General features: G+C 34.0%; 1 protein-coding gene across 1 annotated transcript in view; it reads left to right on the top strand.

Moving 5' to 3' along the window:
- Positions 1-17,942, top strand: part of SPIDR (scaffold protein involved in DNA repair) — a 538,726-nt gene that overhangs the window by 203,133 nt on the left and 317,651 nt on the right. The gene's annotated exons all lie outside the window — the stretch shown is intronic.

The raw sequence follows: 17,942 nt of genomic DNA, 5'->3' as shown, positions 1-17,942 counted from the left end.
TCTTTTATGAAATGATCTGGTGACTTTTGACCATTCTGATCACCCTTCTTTGAATATTTTTCAACTTATAAATATCTTTCTTCAAATGGAGTGCTATTCCATCTTAGAATTTGTGCTAGAAAAAGAAAGGAGAAGTTATTAAACTTCCCATATCCTTTGGTCCAGTGATACCATTAGTAGGTCTGTTTCCCAAGATGATTAAGGAAAAATGAAAAGAACCTCTATATGTTCTAAAATGTTTTAAAAAGCTGTCTTTATGGTCACAAAGAAGTAGAAATTGCAGGGGTGTCTGTCAATTGGAAAAAGTTTAAACAAGTTGTGGTATTTGATTATGATGGAATAGTGCTGTGTAAAAAGAAGTAATGAGCTTTATGATCTTAGAAAAACATGATAGACTTGCATGAAATAATGAAGAGCAAAATGAGCAGAACCAAGAGAATGTATCTAGCAATAATATTATTTTAAAAACAACTTTGAGCAACAGAGTCATTTGTATTATTATAAATACCCAAATTAATTACAAAGGAGCTATGAACATGTTATCTGTGTGTAGAAAAAGAATTGACAAATAAAAGTGTATGTATAGAATGACTTTACATATATATGTGTACACATACCCATACATATTTGCATCTAAATAATAGCCATGTGTAGAGCAGGGAGGAGAAAGAAAAGAAATTTACATGACAACTTTATTATATATTTAAAAGGAATACCAAGTTGTATATATTAGATTTGCAGTTTCATGTGCAATCAACTTTTTTTTATTTTAGTGTATTATTGGAAATTCTTGTTTTATTTCATAAATTAAAAGTAAAATAAATTTTTAAAAATTTCAAAGTTATATATAAGATAGTAATAAGAGTAAGTAGCTGAAACAAAATACAAAAGGACAACATGGCAAAATCCTGTGGCAGTAGTATTGGGAATAGGCAGTTTCAGCTTTCTCAAGTGTAAAATAGTAAAAAATAACATCAATAATCACAAAGGGCTATTGTGAAGGTCAAATGAGATAACATGTTGAAAGCACTTTCCAAACCTTAAAGCTCTGAATAGAATGAAAGATAGCTAATATATAGGATAAAAATCATGTAAAGAAAAGTTAGACCAAAATTTCAGAGAGCTAAAATTTAGACATTGGGCTAGAATTGAAAAAAGTACAAATTTAAGCATTTTAAACATTGTCCTGAGAATTAGAGTTAACCAAAAATGAATGGAGTTGCTTTAGGAGGTAGCAGGTTCTTATTTATTGGAAATATTCAGGTCTGTTTGCGAGTATTTTTGTTTGGATGTAAGTTGAACTAGTTTACCTCTGAGATCTCTTCTCGCAGTGATTATGTGATGATCCTTGGCTTTGCTTTCTAAATTCCTTATGATAGTTCCCTGTGTCTCCATTTGATATCATCAAAAGTGCATTGTTTGATTTGACAGTTCTTGGAAACGACATCTTCCTATCCTGGATACATGACCCAGGAAGACAGAATTGTTCTTTCTGTCAGGTTTATAAACAAATGCCTCAGTATTCCCCATCATGGAGTCACTAGCCACTCCATTCTTCTCTTTTACCCTTGCCCTATTTTGGATGACCTCCCACCTGATGGCCCAGCATCATTTATTGGAGCATAATGAATTCGTTCATTGAGAGATGATTGTGAAGGTGCCCTCTGTGCAGGTATAGGGGGTATTCAGGGAGGACTTACCACTATGGTGTCCATCTTTCACTCAGCTCTCACCTGTGACTCCCAGAAGCTATAGAATGCACAGCTTTTACCTTTGGTCAAACCATCTTGGCAGATAGTATAAACTGAGTAGATTAAGAGTAGCTAATAGAACTCAGACCCATCAATGAGTTAGGGGGATGTTCAACTCAAGCATGTGAAGACTTTCCCCAGCAAAATAGGTATATGAGAACAGTTTGTTCCAATGTGCATGAAGATAGTTGAAACAGGTACAATGGAGAATTTAGAGTTTAGTCAGACATCAAAGATGCTAAAGTCATCACTATGTCCTGGCCCATCTCTAGTCTTCTTGAATTTTGTGCTAGCACGGGAATTTGATGACTTGATAAGAAAGAGTAAAACTAACAATTTCACTTACCTGCCCCATCTAAATTTAATCTCTGACAAGTGATATTACCTGGAATGTCATTGGTCCTCTTCAAAAATGAAGAGGATTTCATTGTCATTATCTAAGTTCAAATGTTCAGTAGTCTTCTCTTCCTTCTTTCTGCGTAACATTTATCTGTTTTCCAATCTGACACATCTGAGAATTCCTGCTTGCTTCTTTATATCCTCTCTCTTTTTCTTCTCTCCTCTTTGAAATGTTTATTCCATTCTTTCAAGAAGCATTTCCTCCTGGTTCACCTGGAAAAGTAGACATTTATTCTCTACCAGCCCTTACACTCTCTTTACCTATGACCAACTCTCAATTTGTTTATAGTTCATTTTACATAATTTTGGCAGAAGCACAAAATACTCTCTACTAGAACCAGCATATTTTTCCCCTTAAAACCTGCTTTCAAAGTAAGTTCCACATTCCTCTATCTTCTTTTGAGTGGTTTTTTTTGGGCTAACTCTTATGGGTTACTACTGTAGCACAAATTCTGCCTACATGACAAGGGATTCATGATGAAAATATAATGATATCTCTTTTCACCCTTCTGTACTTCCCTCTATTTCTGTAGATGCCATGTTGTTTGGTACTACTTTATTTAGTAGACAGGAACACACAGGGTATTAGGATATGAGGCAAAATCCAATTGTCTAATGAAAGCTGTAGGCCTTGTTTTATCCTTGCTGCTATTCTATTTGTATCTTGAACCAAAATATATTTCCCTGTGCTTGAGATACTTTCTAGCTATGTTACTCTGGGAAAATCTCTTAATCCTGTTTTCCTCAGTTTCCTCATCTATAAAATGAGCTGAAGAGCAAATTGACAAATTATTGTAATATCTTTGGCAAAAAATAAAATAAAATAAGTAGGGGTCATAAAGTTAGACACAATAAACTGATCAGTGACAACAATAATTTTCATATTTTTTCTGTGTGATGTCCTCTGAGTGTTTAGAGATATCATGTTCCTTTTCCACATTTTTTCTTTCCCAGAGCTCTTATACAGAATAGTTTCAGGACTCTCTTCTTATTGTTCTGTTGTGAGCCTTCTTCTCTTCTTCTTCTTGATGATCTAATCAGCTACTATGGTTTTAATTAATTTAATTACCATCTCCATGCTGACAGTTCTCAAATCTGCCTACCCTAACTCCTCTCCTAAGCTCCAATCTTTCATCTCAGTTGTCTTTTAAACTTTTTAAACTGAATGTCCAGTAGACATCATTTATGGCTTGGAAGCCATGTATCTAAAACTGAACTCATTATTTTTCCCTAATGCCCTTCCCAGCTATTATAGAGGGCTATGTCATCCTCCCAATCTTTCAGGCTCACAGTCTAGGTGTTGTCCTTTGCCTCCTCACTATTTCTCATTCCTTATATCCAATCTGTTGCCAAAACCTGTTGATGTTGTCATTGCAACATTTCTGAAATACTTCTAATTCTCACTGACACTTCCACTACTCTGGTGCAGGCTCCTTTTACTTTATACCTGGACTAATGTAGTAGCCTGCTGGTGGGTCCTTCCTGCTTCAAGTATTGTCCTATTTGTAGGGAGAAAAGGAGAAAAAAGAGAGGATTCAGAACACAAATTTTTTTTTTAAAAAAGAATGTTAATTTTCTTATATGTAATTAAGAAAAAATAAAAGAGAGAGAAAAAAAGAAGCAACCTAAAAAAGAAATATCTTCCCACCTCAAGCTATCTTTCATTCAGCCTCCAAAGTGATTTTCCTAAAGTACAAATATGACAATGTCACCCATCCTACTCAATAAACTCCATTGGTTCCATCTTGCCTCCTGGATCAAATGCAAAATGCTTTGTTTTATATTCAAAATCTTTTCTAACTTAGCCCCCTTCTGCCTTTCCACCTTTTTCTTATACTTTATTCCCTACTATGTACTATCCAATATCATTGGGCTCCTTACAGTTCTACAAATAAGATACCGTATTTCTTGCCTTTAGGCATTTTCTTCTTTCTCATCTCCACCAACAGACTTTGTTGGCTTCTTTTAAATTCCAATTTAAATACCAACTTTTCTCAATCCCTTTTAATTCTGACACCATTCTTCTCATTATTTCCTTTTGTTTGATATATAGCTTGTTTATACATATATGTTTGCTTATTATCTCTCCCAACAGATCATGAGCTCCTTGAAGACAGGCATTGCCTTTTGCCACTTTTTTTAATCCCCAGGGATTGGCACAGTGCTTGGCACTTAGTATATAGCTTAAAAATATATATATTAACTATTGGCTCATTTTACTTGAATCCATCCCAATGTGATTTCAACTCTAGTCTTTCCCCAATAGAGAAAAACTGGCAAAAGCCTTTCCCAGTCAGTGATTATTGGGTAAAAACCCTGTTTTCCTGCACTTTCTACACTCCAATGCTTAGTTTATCCTAGAGAGAATTTTTGAAATGTAGCACTTGATAAACTTGAGTTAGCTTTTCTAAATGGTATTTCGAATATTTCATAAGAATAAAGAGAAATGAAAAAAATCAGAGAATACGTGGCAATTGGAAAGTACTTGTAGATTACTTAGTTGACTCCCTCATAAAGGTGCGTGCCCAGTTGTTGGGAGAACACTGTTGCTAGAACAACTCAGTACAAAAAATATATATCATTCAGGAAAAAAACCAAAACATTCAAAATATTATTTGTGGCAACACGGATATTTATTTTCACTTAACTTTTTGAAAACTTAGCCCAGCCCTTACAAATGAAGAGATTTATAGTGAACAATTTACATTTGGAATTGAACATAGGTTCAGATGCTTCAGTTATCTAGCATATAATTTATGAGAAATACAAAAAGAACTTCATTTCTCTTTGTTAATTTGAACTGATTTTGATCCTTCATGCCTAGATCCTGCATTCTACACACTGAGTTTGTGAGTTAATAACAATTACTATTATTATTATTCTGTAGCACTTTAAAGTTTTCAAAATTCTATGGACTTTCTCATTTGATATTCATAGCAACCCTGTGAAGTAAGTGCTATTTCTATCCCCATTTTACAGATGAAAAAGCTGAGGCTGAGAGAAAGTAAGTGACTTGTGCAGGTTCATGTAGGTAGTAGGTTGTCTTAATATCCTAATTCAGATTTCCCTGACTTCAATTCTTGTATTCTATTCCCTCCTTCTTTCCTAGAATCCTTCAAAATCTCATTTTGACTCTCAGAAAGAATAGCTTCTTCTCCATAGGACAAGAATTGAAGGATCTGGCCCAACAACTTATTATTTTTCCCTTGTTCTTGTGTAATGAGTCAGTATCATTTATTCTTCCCATTTTACAGTTGAAGCTATTGTAGAGTTAAGTAGATTGTCCCAGGCCATAAAGCAAGGCTGTAAACCAGATCACATGAACATTTAGAATTCCAGACTTCCAAATGTGTGTTGGCTTTATTCCTCTATCCATATTATCAGTAAGTTATAAAGGGAGGACCAAGGCTCTACTGCCTAACTCTTCAGAAGTCATTTTTGTCATATTGCCTTTTTAGTGACTTCCGGAGGAAGAACAACTTTAGGTTCATGTGGAACTTGATTCATACCCTTCTCTATCACAAAGGAAGTGGGATTAGGGTCAAAAGACAGTTTGTGTTAGGAACTGAAGATACTGAGTTGGGAGTATTTGAAAGCTGAAATAACATCCTGGAACTACCCTGAATAGAAGTACAGCTGTAATTATTAATCGTTTTGGTCCTTTCTTCACTCCAGTGCAGCACAAGCTACCAAGAGAGTGCCAGCAGGAAAGGCAGACTGTGTGGCGCTTTATAAGGCATTTATCAAGCTTAGAATTCATGTATCAGCTGGTAATTGGCACCTTGTAGTCACCCACTCATTAGCCCTTTTCCCCTCTCTTCCCCCCACGCCTCTAATGCCCTGTAAAGCTTCTCAAGATTCATCAAGAAACAGAGAGGATGAGAGACAGTACTACTTAGCAATCAGGTAATCAAGTCTATTACCTCATTTTCATTTAGTTCAGAACTATCAGAAAGGTTTCTTTCTTTCTTCTTTTTTTGCTCTTTGTGATACATTGCTGAGGGAAAAAAAAGTCCATATTTAAAGAGAATTTCATTAAAATTGATCTTTTTCCATAGAAATTCTAAAATTCATTCAGGAAGAATAAATACAGTGGTGATAGTTTTCATAAAATGTCAGCTTTCTTAGTTTTTTTCTGGATAGTTAATTTTTTTCTCTAGGTAGCTGAGGATTAACCTGTTATGTACCCTCCCCAAATTTTTTTAATTGGTTTGGGATGAAAAATATTTAAAATTAAATCTATGCATCCTTGTTTTCTTAAACAGAGACTATTGGACAAATTACATTTTTATATTAATCTGGCCCATTATCTTTGGCATCAGTCTGTATTTAAGTATGCCAGTAAATGCAGGTAGTATGACATATAAGGTTGAATGGGTAGTGACTCTCATCTAGAACTTTCTTTGTTAATAAATTTCCTGATATCAACTTGCTTTTTTGTCATTTATTCATTCAATGAACTATTACTTATTGAATATCTATTATACTTAAGGCACTTTAGTTGATTTTGAAAGAAGACAGTTTTCTCTTTTCAGAAAGATAGATTGAGGCACATATTGTTGCATGCTTTTATAGACCAGTGTAATAAAACTTCCTCTTTGTAAAGCTAAATAGTGAATTCTACACTGAAGCTGCCTCCTCATAAGAGATTTCCTTTCCCCCAAAAAAATTCATATACTACTTTAGTATTGCTTTCAGTGACTTCATTTGAATTGTAAACACCATGAAGATACATCATGAACATTCTCCATGAAATGTTTGACATACATTAATTCATTTGAGATATATAGCAATGTAAATAAATGACCAAAAAGGACATCAGGAAATTTATTAATAAAGCAAGTTCTAGAGTTTTTGATGTAATCAGTCCTTATTCAACCTTCCATATTACATTATCTGCATTTATAAATGTATTTCAATTAACCTCTCACAGCCATTACTTTGATATCGCTGACAAAGTTAGATCTACAGATCCTTTTCATCCTTAGTTGCCTCAGCTGTAAAGTGAGAGGGTCCAAGAATATTTCTGACTGTGATACTCTAGGAGTCTCTTTTCTTTGCCAAGGTATGAAAAGAAACATCCATCAGCAATTCAAGAATTTTTTGCTGAGATGTTTAAGGACCAATTCTGAAGTCTCTAAGTCCTTGTTATTTCTTGTCATACTCCTCCTACTCCTATTCATCATTATCATTATTATCATCAAAAAGTGGCACTTTTACAGATAGGCACCAAAATTTTATCCATGTTTCCTTTACTGCCTGACTTCAAATGAAATTCAGAGTGCAAGCAACATTGAAAATTATATATATAATATCAAAACAAGGATATTAGTTCCCTGTGTTATCTGAATGATAGTTTAATATCCTTATGAAGTCTTCTATAATATTATACATAATTCTATGTAATACCCTAGGCCACAGATTGAATCATAGTTATATGATCCTTGATAAGTTGCCTGTCATCTTAGACGTTGAGTCATCCCATGTGTAAAATGGGGATAAAATCCATTGTACTTATTATCTCATGTTTGTTAATAGTTTCAAATGGGAAAATGTATATAAAACATTTTGGGAACTTTATAATACTATATTAATGCCAGCTATCATTATCATGACCCAACCTAAATAAGAACATTGGGAGACAGGAATATAGTAGAAATTATTTCCAAATACTAATCTTAGTTCCCTAGAATAATCTTCTTAATACTGTTGTTGAGTAATAGTATTTGGTATTCTCAGGTAAACTTGTTCTGAAATGACTTTTCACCAAAGGTAAAAAAGTGATCAAGTCAGTGTAAATAATTTTTTTTTGTCCATCTCTTAACTTTCTGGGGGAAAAAAAATCTTAACAAGTAAATGTGTAACCCTTTTTAAAGTCCAGTCCTTGAATGATGAAATGCTTAATTTTCTTGGGCTGCAATGTTTATAATCTGTCATTCAGGCTACTGTAAGAATTCAGAATAAGAAATAAGAATATGTTATGATGTGGTTTAACGTATTTTGGAGATATGCCTTCTAATATATGTTATATTGAGACTTTAGATCAGTCCTGCAGAAATTAGAGATAGCCCATGTTTCAAACATTAAACTATTGTGAAACATTTCTCTATTTGTGTGTGTGTGTGTGTGTGTGTGTGTGTGTGTGTATACACACACATGTTGAACAGAAAACCTATTCAGTTGCCTCCCTCTTTATAACACCTTTTTTTTTTTTTTTTTTTAAATTCTCAGAGTTTAGCACAGTTCCAGGAACATTATGAATTGTGCTTAACAAGTGTCTGTTGAATTGAATTGAAATGTTCTTACTGTTCACTGACCCGTCACTTTATATAACTACTGCTATTTGCTTCTCTTGTTCTGAATAACACAGTCAGAGAATGTGACAATTGGGATGGAACTCAATGGCGCTGTAGCCATGTTAAATCATGGCCAAGGAATCCCCACTATATGGTCATGTAGCTTCTAACTTGACGACCTACATAGAAGAGTTCCTGCCTCACAAGACAGCACATTCTACTTTTGAACTTCTCTTTTGAGAAGTTTTTGGTTTTTTCCCTATATCAAACCATTGCCTCTTTGTAATTTCCAGCCTTTTCTCCTGATTCTCTCTCGCTTCTGAGGCTAGACTAGAAAAGTTCACTTCCTCTTTTTGTATACTTGAAGACACTTATTATGAAGCTTTTTGTTTTCTCTTTTCCAGGTTAAACAATCCCAATTCCTTTAGCCTATACTCATATGGCATAGATTCTAAATCCTTGAACATATTGGTTGCTGTCTTCTGGATTCCAGATTATCAATATCCTTAAACTGTGGCATTTAGAAATGAGCACAGTGCTCCAAGACCTGATGAAGGAAGAGTAGAGTGAGATTGTCATGTTTTTTGTATCTGGAAGCTGTGAATCTCATAATTCATTCTGAGATACAATTAGAGGTTTTTTTTGAATGATACGTATTGATTGACTCATAATGATCTTCCAGTCCATGAAAAAACAAAACAAAAACCCAATAATACCTATGTCTTTTCCAGAACAGTAGTTCTCTATCCATGCCTTCCTTCTCTCTTTATACGGCTTATCTTGTGATAGTGTGTGTGTGTGTGTGTGTGTGTATGTGTGTGTGTATGTGTGTACTCTAGAGTAAGACAGTATATACATCATTATTGACTTTTATCTTATTAGGTTTTGCCAAGAACTTTAGATAGCCAAGATTTTTTTGTAGTTATTTGTAATATATTTGCTAGCCCTCCTCGCTTTATTTTATTGGCTGAATTTCTATTCCTTTATCTAAGTCACTGATAAAATGGTTAATGTACTGTATTATAATCAGCATCCATCGAGAGAGAGAGAGAGAGAGAGAGAGAGTCTACTAGAGACCTCCTGTTTCATTGATGTTTAACCTGACTTTCTTTAAATCAAAATCTGAAATCCTGCTTTCTACAGGAAGCCTTTTGCAACCTCTCCTAATTTTAGTGCCTTCCATCTATTATTTATTTCCTATTTATTTGGTACATATCTTGTTCCTTGTTTGCATGTTGTCTCCCCTATTAAAACAGCTTCTTAAAGGCAGGGACTGTCATTTGTCACTTTTTTGTATCCCCAGTACTTAACACAATGTTAACATTGTTACTTGTTTATTGTTGTAGTTTTTCAGTCATTTCATTTGTGTCCAACTCTGCCTGACCCCATTGGAGTTTTCTTGGCAAAGATATTGGAGTGCTTTGCCATTTCCTTTTTAACTCATTTGACAGATGAGGAAATTGAGGTAAACAGGTTTTAAGTGATTTGTCCATGGTCACACAGCTAGTAAGTGTCTGAAGCCAAATTTGAACTCAAGTATTCTTCACACCAGGCCCACCTAAAACAAAACAAAAATAGGCATTTAATAAATGGTTATTGATTAATTGGTTGATTGAATCATTAATAATTACTCCTTGAATATTGGCATCCAGAGAGTTTGATTTTTAGTTCTATTATCATCAAGTCTATATCACTGTATCTTTTCTATAAAAACAGTAGGAAGCATTTTATTTTTTTAAATTGTTAAAATGTAGTAAGTTTTATCTGTAGCTTTTTCATTTACTAGATTAGTAATCCTATCAAGAAAAGAAATGAGGTTAGTTTGTCATGACCTGTTTTTGATGAAGTTCTATGCTGGTTCTTTATAATCACAGCTTTCTTTTGAAGATGTTCATCATTTTTTTAATGATTCATTTAGAATTTTCTCAGTAGTTGAAGTCAAGCTTAATGGTCCATGGTTTACACATTCTATTCTCTCCCCTTTTTTGAACATTGGGTTAGCATTTGCCCATATCCTGTTTTGAGGTACTTCTATTTTCTATTAACTTTCAGATTTTACTGACAGTGATTAACCATCACAATTCTTATATCGCTTTGCATTTCTTTCTCATCTTGGCAGCTAAGTAGTACAGTGGATAGGACAAGAAGCCTGAAGTCAGGAAACCCTGAGTTAAAATCCTTAATCTGTGTTTGCCTTGGTTTCTTCATCTATGAAATAGAGATAATACCTACTTTGCAAGTTGTGAAAATCAAATAAAATAATATTTGTAAAGTGTTTAGTACAGTTTCTGGCATATGTTGTTGTTGGTGTGGTGGTAGTAGTAGTAGCAGCAGCAGGCAGCAGCAGTAGTAGTAGTAGTAGAAGTAGGATTTTTTCTCAGTTGTATGAAATTTTTTTAGTTGTATAGGTAAGCTTTTATAAGCCATTCCAATTAATTAGATTATACCTATCCTGCTCATTTAATTGACCAATTACAGTCTGTTAGAGGTAATCTCATTCCTTTCATTTATTTCCCTTGGTTGCTAGATGAAGATTACTTCTTCATCACTAGAGGTGGACTTTATTGTTGTTTGCGGTTTTTCCCTCATTATTTTTGGATCTGGAACCATTCCAAAAACCTGTTCTCTGAATTGCAGAAGTATATAGTGTAATATTAAAATCACAAGAATAGCATCTAAATGAGTGAGTCTAAGCCAAACTAAAATAAAATAAAAGCATGCTGAAGGTTTGTGGCATAGGTCCCTGAATTAATTTGCTAGTCTTAAGTTCTGAATTGTTGTCACAGAATTTTGGTCACATAGGTTCATTCAGGAAAATGGTACTTTTTATTAAGTTGAATTTTAAGCAATGATTTAAGATAGATATATCTATCTATATATAGTAAATAATCTGAGGAATGTCAGCTTAATGTCACTTATCAGATATTACCTCTTTAGAATAGGAACATTTAAAGCATCAGAATTACTCACCTATAGAATATTGAGTTCTCCATTTTCATTTATATATCACATCTCTACAAGCTTTGTTAAAATTGGCTTATCGTTTTTTCATTGAGACCTGGGAGCTGCTCAACTGATGATTCAGAATCAGGAATCTAAATTGCACCCACTTTCAGCCTCTCAATAAGTATCTCCTGATAGTAACACTGAGACACGAGAACAGTTGGTAACAGTGGCTCCCCCTCATTCACATTGTGATTGTCATTTCTTTTATGCTTATTTCTAAGGCTTTCCACTTAAACAGAAGGATTTCTCTAGAGTTTACTTCCTTTTACAGGAAGCTTTTCTAGAAGGTCAGAGAATTTGCCAAAATTGTTTTCCCAGTTGTACCTATGTTTACTGTATATCCAGAAGGATAAAGTGGAATTTATTCATGTGCTGCTGTATTTCACTGTTTCAATTATGTGCCTTGGTCCCTTAAATTAGATTGTTAAGTTCTTTGAAGTTGAATCTTCTTTCATAATTCTTATGATACTCAATACTGTTGTGCATGCTAAAAACATGTTGGAATATATGGGAGCCACCTGACAGTGGCTGCTGGAGATCCAACCCAGACCTGCAGAATGGATCTCCTCGTGTGAGAGGATGATACAAGGAGACTGAGAGACAGTTGCTGTTCTCTGACCTCTCTGACTGAGAGGCCGTTGCGTTATCTGACCTCCCTCCTTTTCCCTCTGCCTCCAATTTACTTCATTTCCAGTCTGCAATACCTGTGTCAGCAAAGGATGCCTTGCAACTCCTTCAGATGTTATGATCCACAGCTATGGAGGCTCTCAGAGAATTGACCTGTCCCTTAACAAAAACATATTAATTAAGCTTAAAAGAAATTAGCAATTGATATTTATCTTATTGTAGAAGCATTGTCTTGTACTCTAAACATTTTTACTGAAGGACTATAATTTATCCTTTTTGCTAACTATTCAGATCTTTTGCTGCTGCTTCCTTCTCCAACCCATCTTTTCCCCCTTTATCAGAGCTCATTAAAATCTCTTACTGATTGTGGGCAGAAGATAAAATTTTTTTTTTAAATGCTACTTAATGGTAGTTCTGGTAAAACTTGTAGCTGAAAAGATGGGATTGCAAAGAATTTCAGCTCTCTGAGCTTTACCTTTCTTTCATGACCAAAACTATTCTATATCTTCTTTGCTAAATGTATAATCTCTCTTATTTTATAGCCTATAAAATAATTTTTAGTTGGTGCCTCCCCACTGACAAAACAAGAGATGTTTTTTCTCCTGGTTTAAATTATTAGTAGATCCCTAATAGTTGTGGTACATGTAGTTAATATCAGTGGACCATTCCCCACTATGGTTTACCTCCAATTAAATTTTTTTTTCTTTTTTTAAGTGCTGTCCTCTGAGGACAGGAACTATATTGATTATTTTTTACTCTGGTGTCTAGGACAGGGTCTGACACATAATAAAGGTTTATGGAAGTTGTCCTTGTTCAGCTGTTTCAGTCTGCCCAACTCTTTATAATCCCATTTGGAGTTTTCTAGGCAAAGATTCTCCAATTCATTTTACAGATGAGGAAACTGAGGCAAAGAGTTAAGTGATTTGCTCAGGGTCACCCCAATAGTAGCTAGTAAATGTCTGAGCCTGAATTTTAACTCAAGAAAACCCAGCTTTTTTATTTCTGGCCCAGCACTCTTTCTATCCAGGTACTTATTAAAGATCTGAGTTCAAATCTAGCTAGGTGACCCTGGGCAAATCATTTTACTTCTTTTTGCCCCAGTTTCCTCAACTTTCAAAAGAAGAGAATATTAGTACTTATTTTGAAGGCTTTTTGTTTGTTTGTTTGGAAGGATCAAATGACATAATAGTAGTAAAATACTTAGTATCTAGCACTAATAAATGCTTATTCTCTCCCATGGATTGAATTAAATTGAATTATTTTGTATGAGCCTGGGTTTTAATCTGGACTCTGCTATATACTATGTGTACAATTCTGAGTCAGTCACTTCTCAGTCTCACTTTCCTGTCTTTAAAATGAAGGATTTAGATAAAGTGATCTCTAATGTGCCATCCAGATATAAATCTGTGATCTTGTGATTTTATCTGCAGTTTTTGTTCCATGCTCCCTATAGTTACAGATGAAATGGGTTTCATGATTCTGCCCCAGGGGTCAGGTTCTCTTAACTCACCTCAAAAACATTTCTCACTTTGTTTAGAACCTGATTCTCAAGTGGTATTTACTGTAAGAAAAAAAAAAAAGATTTTGAAAAAAATAGGACATTTCAAATTGTGAAGGATTATTTTCCTGGGTGATGAGTTTTTGGCTCTTTGGTGTTATCTTTCAGTTAAAGATCACTTCATAGTCACATCTACACACAAATCTGTCACGTACAGACTGAATTATACAGAGAATTGGCCTTGGACAAAGTAAAAGTTGACACATTATTATCTGCTTTGTGGCTTTTCATTGTACTGTCCTGGGAATATGGGGATTTAATATACATTTAATATACATAATATGTGTTACATGGAATTTATCACTTTAACTTTTTTAGCATGACTAGCGCTATACAGGTAAATGTTTAATAACCAGATCTGGGGGGGGGGGGAGATTATTCACAACGCACTTTTAATTTTAATCTACCTTATTAACAATTTTCTCTATCATTTTCTTAAGTTTAGATAAGCAACAAATCAGGTCTTTATATGTAGCATTTACTGATTTTTTCCCAAGATGTAAATATATTCAAACTGAAAATTTAATAATTGGTTCTCATGAGGTTGTTTCAACTGGCTCCAGCACATCCCTGACATACTGCTCTTGCTGAGAGGAAGACAAGAGATAAAAAACTTTCTTTGAATTATTATAAAACTCTATCTAGGGGGAGTTAGGTGGTGCAGTGGATAGAGCACCAGTCCTGAAGTCAGGAGGACCTGAGTTCAAATTTGGCCTCAGACATGTACCACTTCCTAGCTGTGGACCCTGGGCAAATCACTTAACCAGCTGGGCTCAGGTCACAGGTACATAAGAAACAAATGGATTTGTCCTTTTCTATGGCCACAGATGTAACTCTAGCATAGATGAATGATTGAAAATGTTTGCCATTTGTCCCAAAGGGATCTAGTTGGTAGAAAGTAAAACCATTAGATGGTCAAAGGATATAGACAGACAATTTTCAGATGAAATTAAAACCATTTATAATCATATGAAAAAAATGCTCTAAATCATAATTGATCAGAGAAATGCTAATTAAGACAATTCTGAGGTACCACTATACACCTCTCAGACTGGCTAAGATAACAGGAAAAGATAATGATGAATGACAGAGGGGATGTGGGAAGACTGGGACAGCAATACATTGTTGGTGGAGTTGTGAACTGATCCAACCATTCTGGAGGGCAATTTGGAATTATGCTGTCACACTGTGCTTACTCTTTGATCCAGCAGTATCTCTACTGGGTCTATATACCAAAGAGATCATAAAAAAGGGAAAAGGACCGACATGTGCAAAAATGTTTGTAGCAGTCCTTTTTGTAGTGACAAAAAACTAGAAAGTAAGTGGATGCCCATCATTTGGAGAATGGCTGAATGTTATGGTATATCTATATGAATATTATGGAATATTATTGTTCTGTAAGAAATTATCAGCAGGATGGTTTCAGAGAAGCCTGGAAAGACATGAACTGATGCTGAGTATAGTGAACAGAACCAGTGTAAAGTCTGGACTAGCTCCCTGGAGGCTTCAGGGTCAGCCAGAGTCAGAATAAGCAAGAGTCCTTGCTCTTTAGGGGGAGAAGTAAGGGAGATAGACGAAGGTGCCACAAGCTCTCCACCAACCTTCCTTCTTCTGGTCCTTCTGTAAAGTGAGTCTGGCTTGTCTCACTCCAACCTCTAATCCCTCCTACGATTATCTGTATACACCAAAAGATCGAGCCAGCACGGAATAGTGAGAAGGGCCATTTTTCCAAACAAAATAGAGTAATTGTCCAATAGGTAATTAGCCTTAAGTACTCGGTTGTCTGATTCCAGTGCACCTATTCAGAGTTTCAGTCCTTTATAAACCAGGAGATCATCATACACAGCAACAACAAGATTATATGATGATCAGTTCTAATGGCTGTTCTCAAAAGGTTTTGTGAAAGGGAGAGCCATCTGAATCCAGAGAGAGGACTCTGGGGACTAAGTGTGGATCACAACATAGTATTTTCACTTTCCACTCACTCCATCTGCACCTTTTGAGAAAGCCAGAAATTTGATATTAGTTATACATATGAAACCATGCAAAACATACTTCCATATTAGCTATGTAACAAAAAAAAAAAAAAAAAAAAAAAAAAAAAAAAAAAAAAAAACAAAAAAAAAAAACAAAAAAAAAAAAAAAAAAAAAAAAAAAAAAAAAAAAAAAAAAAAAAAAAAAAAAAAAAAAAAAGCATGAAAAATAAATAAATAAATAAATAAATAAATATGCTTCAATCTGTAGTTAGACTCAGTTCTTTTTCTGGAGGTGGATAGCATTTTCCTTTGCAAATTACATTCATCAGAATAGCTAAATCATTACCAACTGATCATTAGACAATATTGCTATTAATATGTACAGTGTTTTCTTGGTTTTACTCACTTCACTTTGCATTTGTTCCATAACTCCTTCTTTACCTGTTTTCCCAAATAATTTATGTACTATAGAAAGGAATGGTTCTTTAAAAATTTGGTCTAATTCACTGGTGAATCCATGTGTTTCTGGGGATTTTTTTCTTAGGGAACTCATTTATGGCTTGCTCAATTTATTTCACTATTATAAAGTTATTTAAATATTCTACCTCTCTTCTGATAATCTGGACAATTTATATGTTTGTAAATATCCTTCCATTTCACCTAGATTGTCAGACTTATTGGCATACAGCTGGACAAAATAATTCCTAATAATTGCTTTAATTACTTCTTTATTGGTGGTACAGTTACTCTTTTCATTTTTGATACTGATAATTTGGTTTTCTACTTTATTTTTTAAAATAAATTAATGATTTATCTTATGTTTGTTTTTTTTAACATTAAAAAACCAGTTTCTAGTTTTAGTTATTCAATGGTTTTTTAACTTTCAATTTTGTTAATCTCTCCTTTGATTTTTAGGATCTCCAGATTGGTATCTAATTAGGGATTTTTAAGTCATCCATTTCTGGGGTTATTGTGTTCCCAATTAATTATCTGCTCTTTCTCTGTTTTATTTTTGTAAACACTGAGAAATACACATATTCCTCTAGATGCTGCATAGGCTGAATATTATTCTCTTTATTGAAATAATTTGTTTCTGTGATTTTTTCATTAACATACTCATTGATTCGAACATTTAGTTTCCAATTGATTTTTAATGTATGATTCCATAACCCTCTAGTGAATATAAATTTTTATTCCATTACAGTCTCAAAAAGATGCCTTTAATATTTCTGCTTTTCAGAATTTGCTTTTGAAGTTTTTATGTCATAGTACAGGGTCACTTTTTGTGAAGGTGCCATGTAAAGCTTAGAAAAAAGATATACTTCCTTCTATTTCCATCCAAGTTTTTCCCAGAGGTCTATCATATCTAACTTTTCTAAATGTTTATTCATTTCTTTAACTTCTTTCTTGTGTGTTTTATTGTTAGATTATCTACTTCTAAGAGGGAAAGTTGAGGTTTCCCTATTAGTGTTATTTTACTGTCTCTTTCTTCCTGTAATCCATTTAATTTTTCCTTTCAGAATTTGGATGCTATGGTATTTGGCACATATATTTTTAATATTGATATTACTTCTTTTTGTATGGTATCTTTTAGCAAAACGTAGTTTTCTTGCTTATCTCTTTTAAATAGATCTATTTTTGCTTTCACTTTGTCTGAGATCATGATTGCTACCATTGCCTTTTTTAGATCAGCCGAAGGGTAATAGATTCTGCACTGTCCCTTATTTTTACTCTGTGGATGACTCTGTTTCGAGTATATTTCTTGTAAATAACATATCATCAATTCAAAACATTGCCTACCTTCCATTTCCCTCTCCAATGTGAGACCTCTTTTAAAAATGGTAATTTTTCCCATTCCTCTTTTCCATTCTCCTTCTCCCTCTACATCCCACTTTATCATCCCTTAATTGTGTGTGTGTGTGTGTGTGTGTGTGTGTGTGTGTGTGTATGTGTGCATTTTAGAAATGATCCCATCATAGAAATCTCATATCTGTGTTCTCTATCTACATCTACATATATATATATTTTTTTCACACACACACACACACACACACACACACACACACACACACTCCTTTAACTGTCCTAACAATGATAAAATTCTTAGGAGTTACAAGTATCATATTCCTATGGAGGAATGTAAATGGTTTAATCTTATTGAGTCCCTTATGATTTCTTTTTTGTTTGTATGTTTGTTTATCTTCTTGTGCTTCTGTTAAGTCTTGTATTTAAAAGTCATATTTTCAATTCAGTTCTGGTCTTTCCATCAGGAATGCTTCAAAGTTTTTTATTTCATTGAATATCTATTTCTTTCCTGAAGGATTATACT

Source organism: Sarcophilus harrisii, chromosome 1 (assembly GCF_902635505.1).
Source record: "Sarcophilus harrisii chromosome 1, mSarHar1.11, whole genome shotgun sequence".
In the NCBI taxonomy this organism is placed as follows: Eukaryota; Metazoa; Chordata; class Mammalia; order Dasyuromorphia; family Dasyuridae; genus Sarcophilus; species Sarcophilus harrisii.
This window is presented reverse-complemented; position numbering and strand designations above follow the sequence as displayed.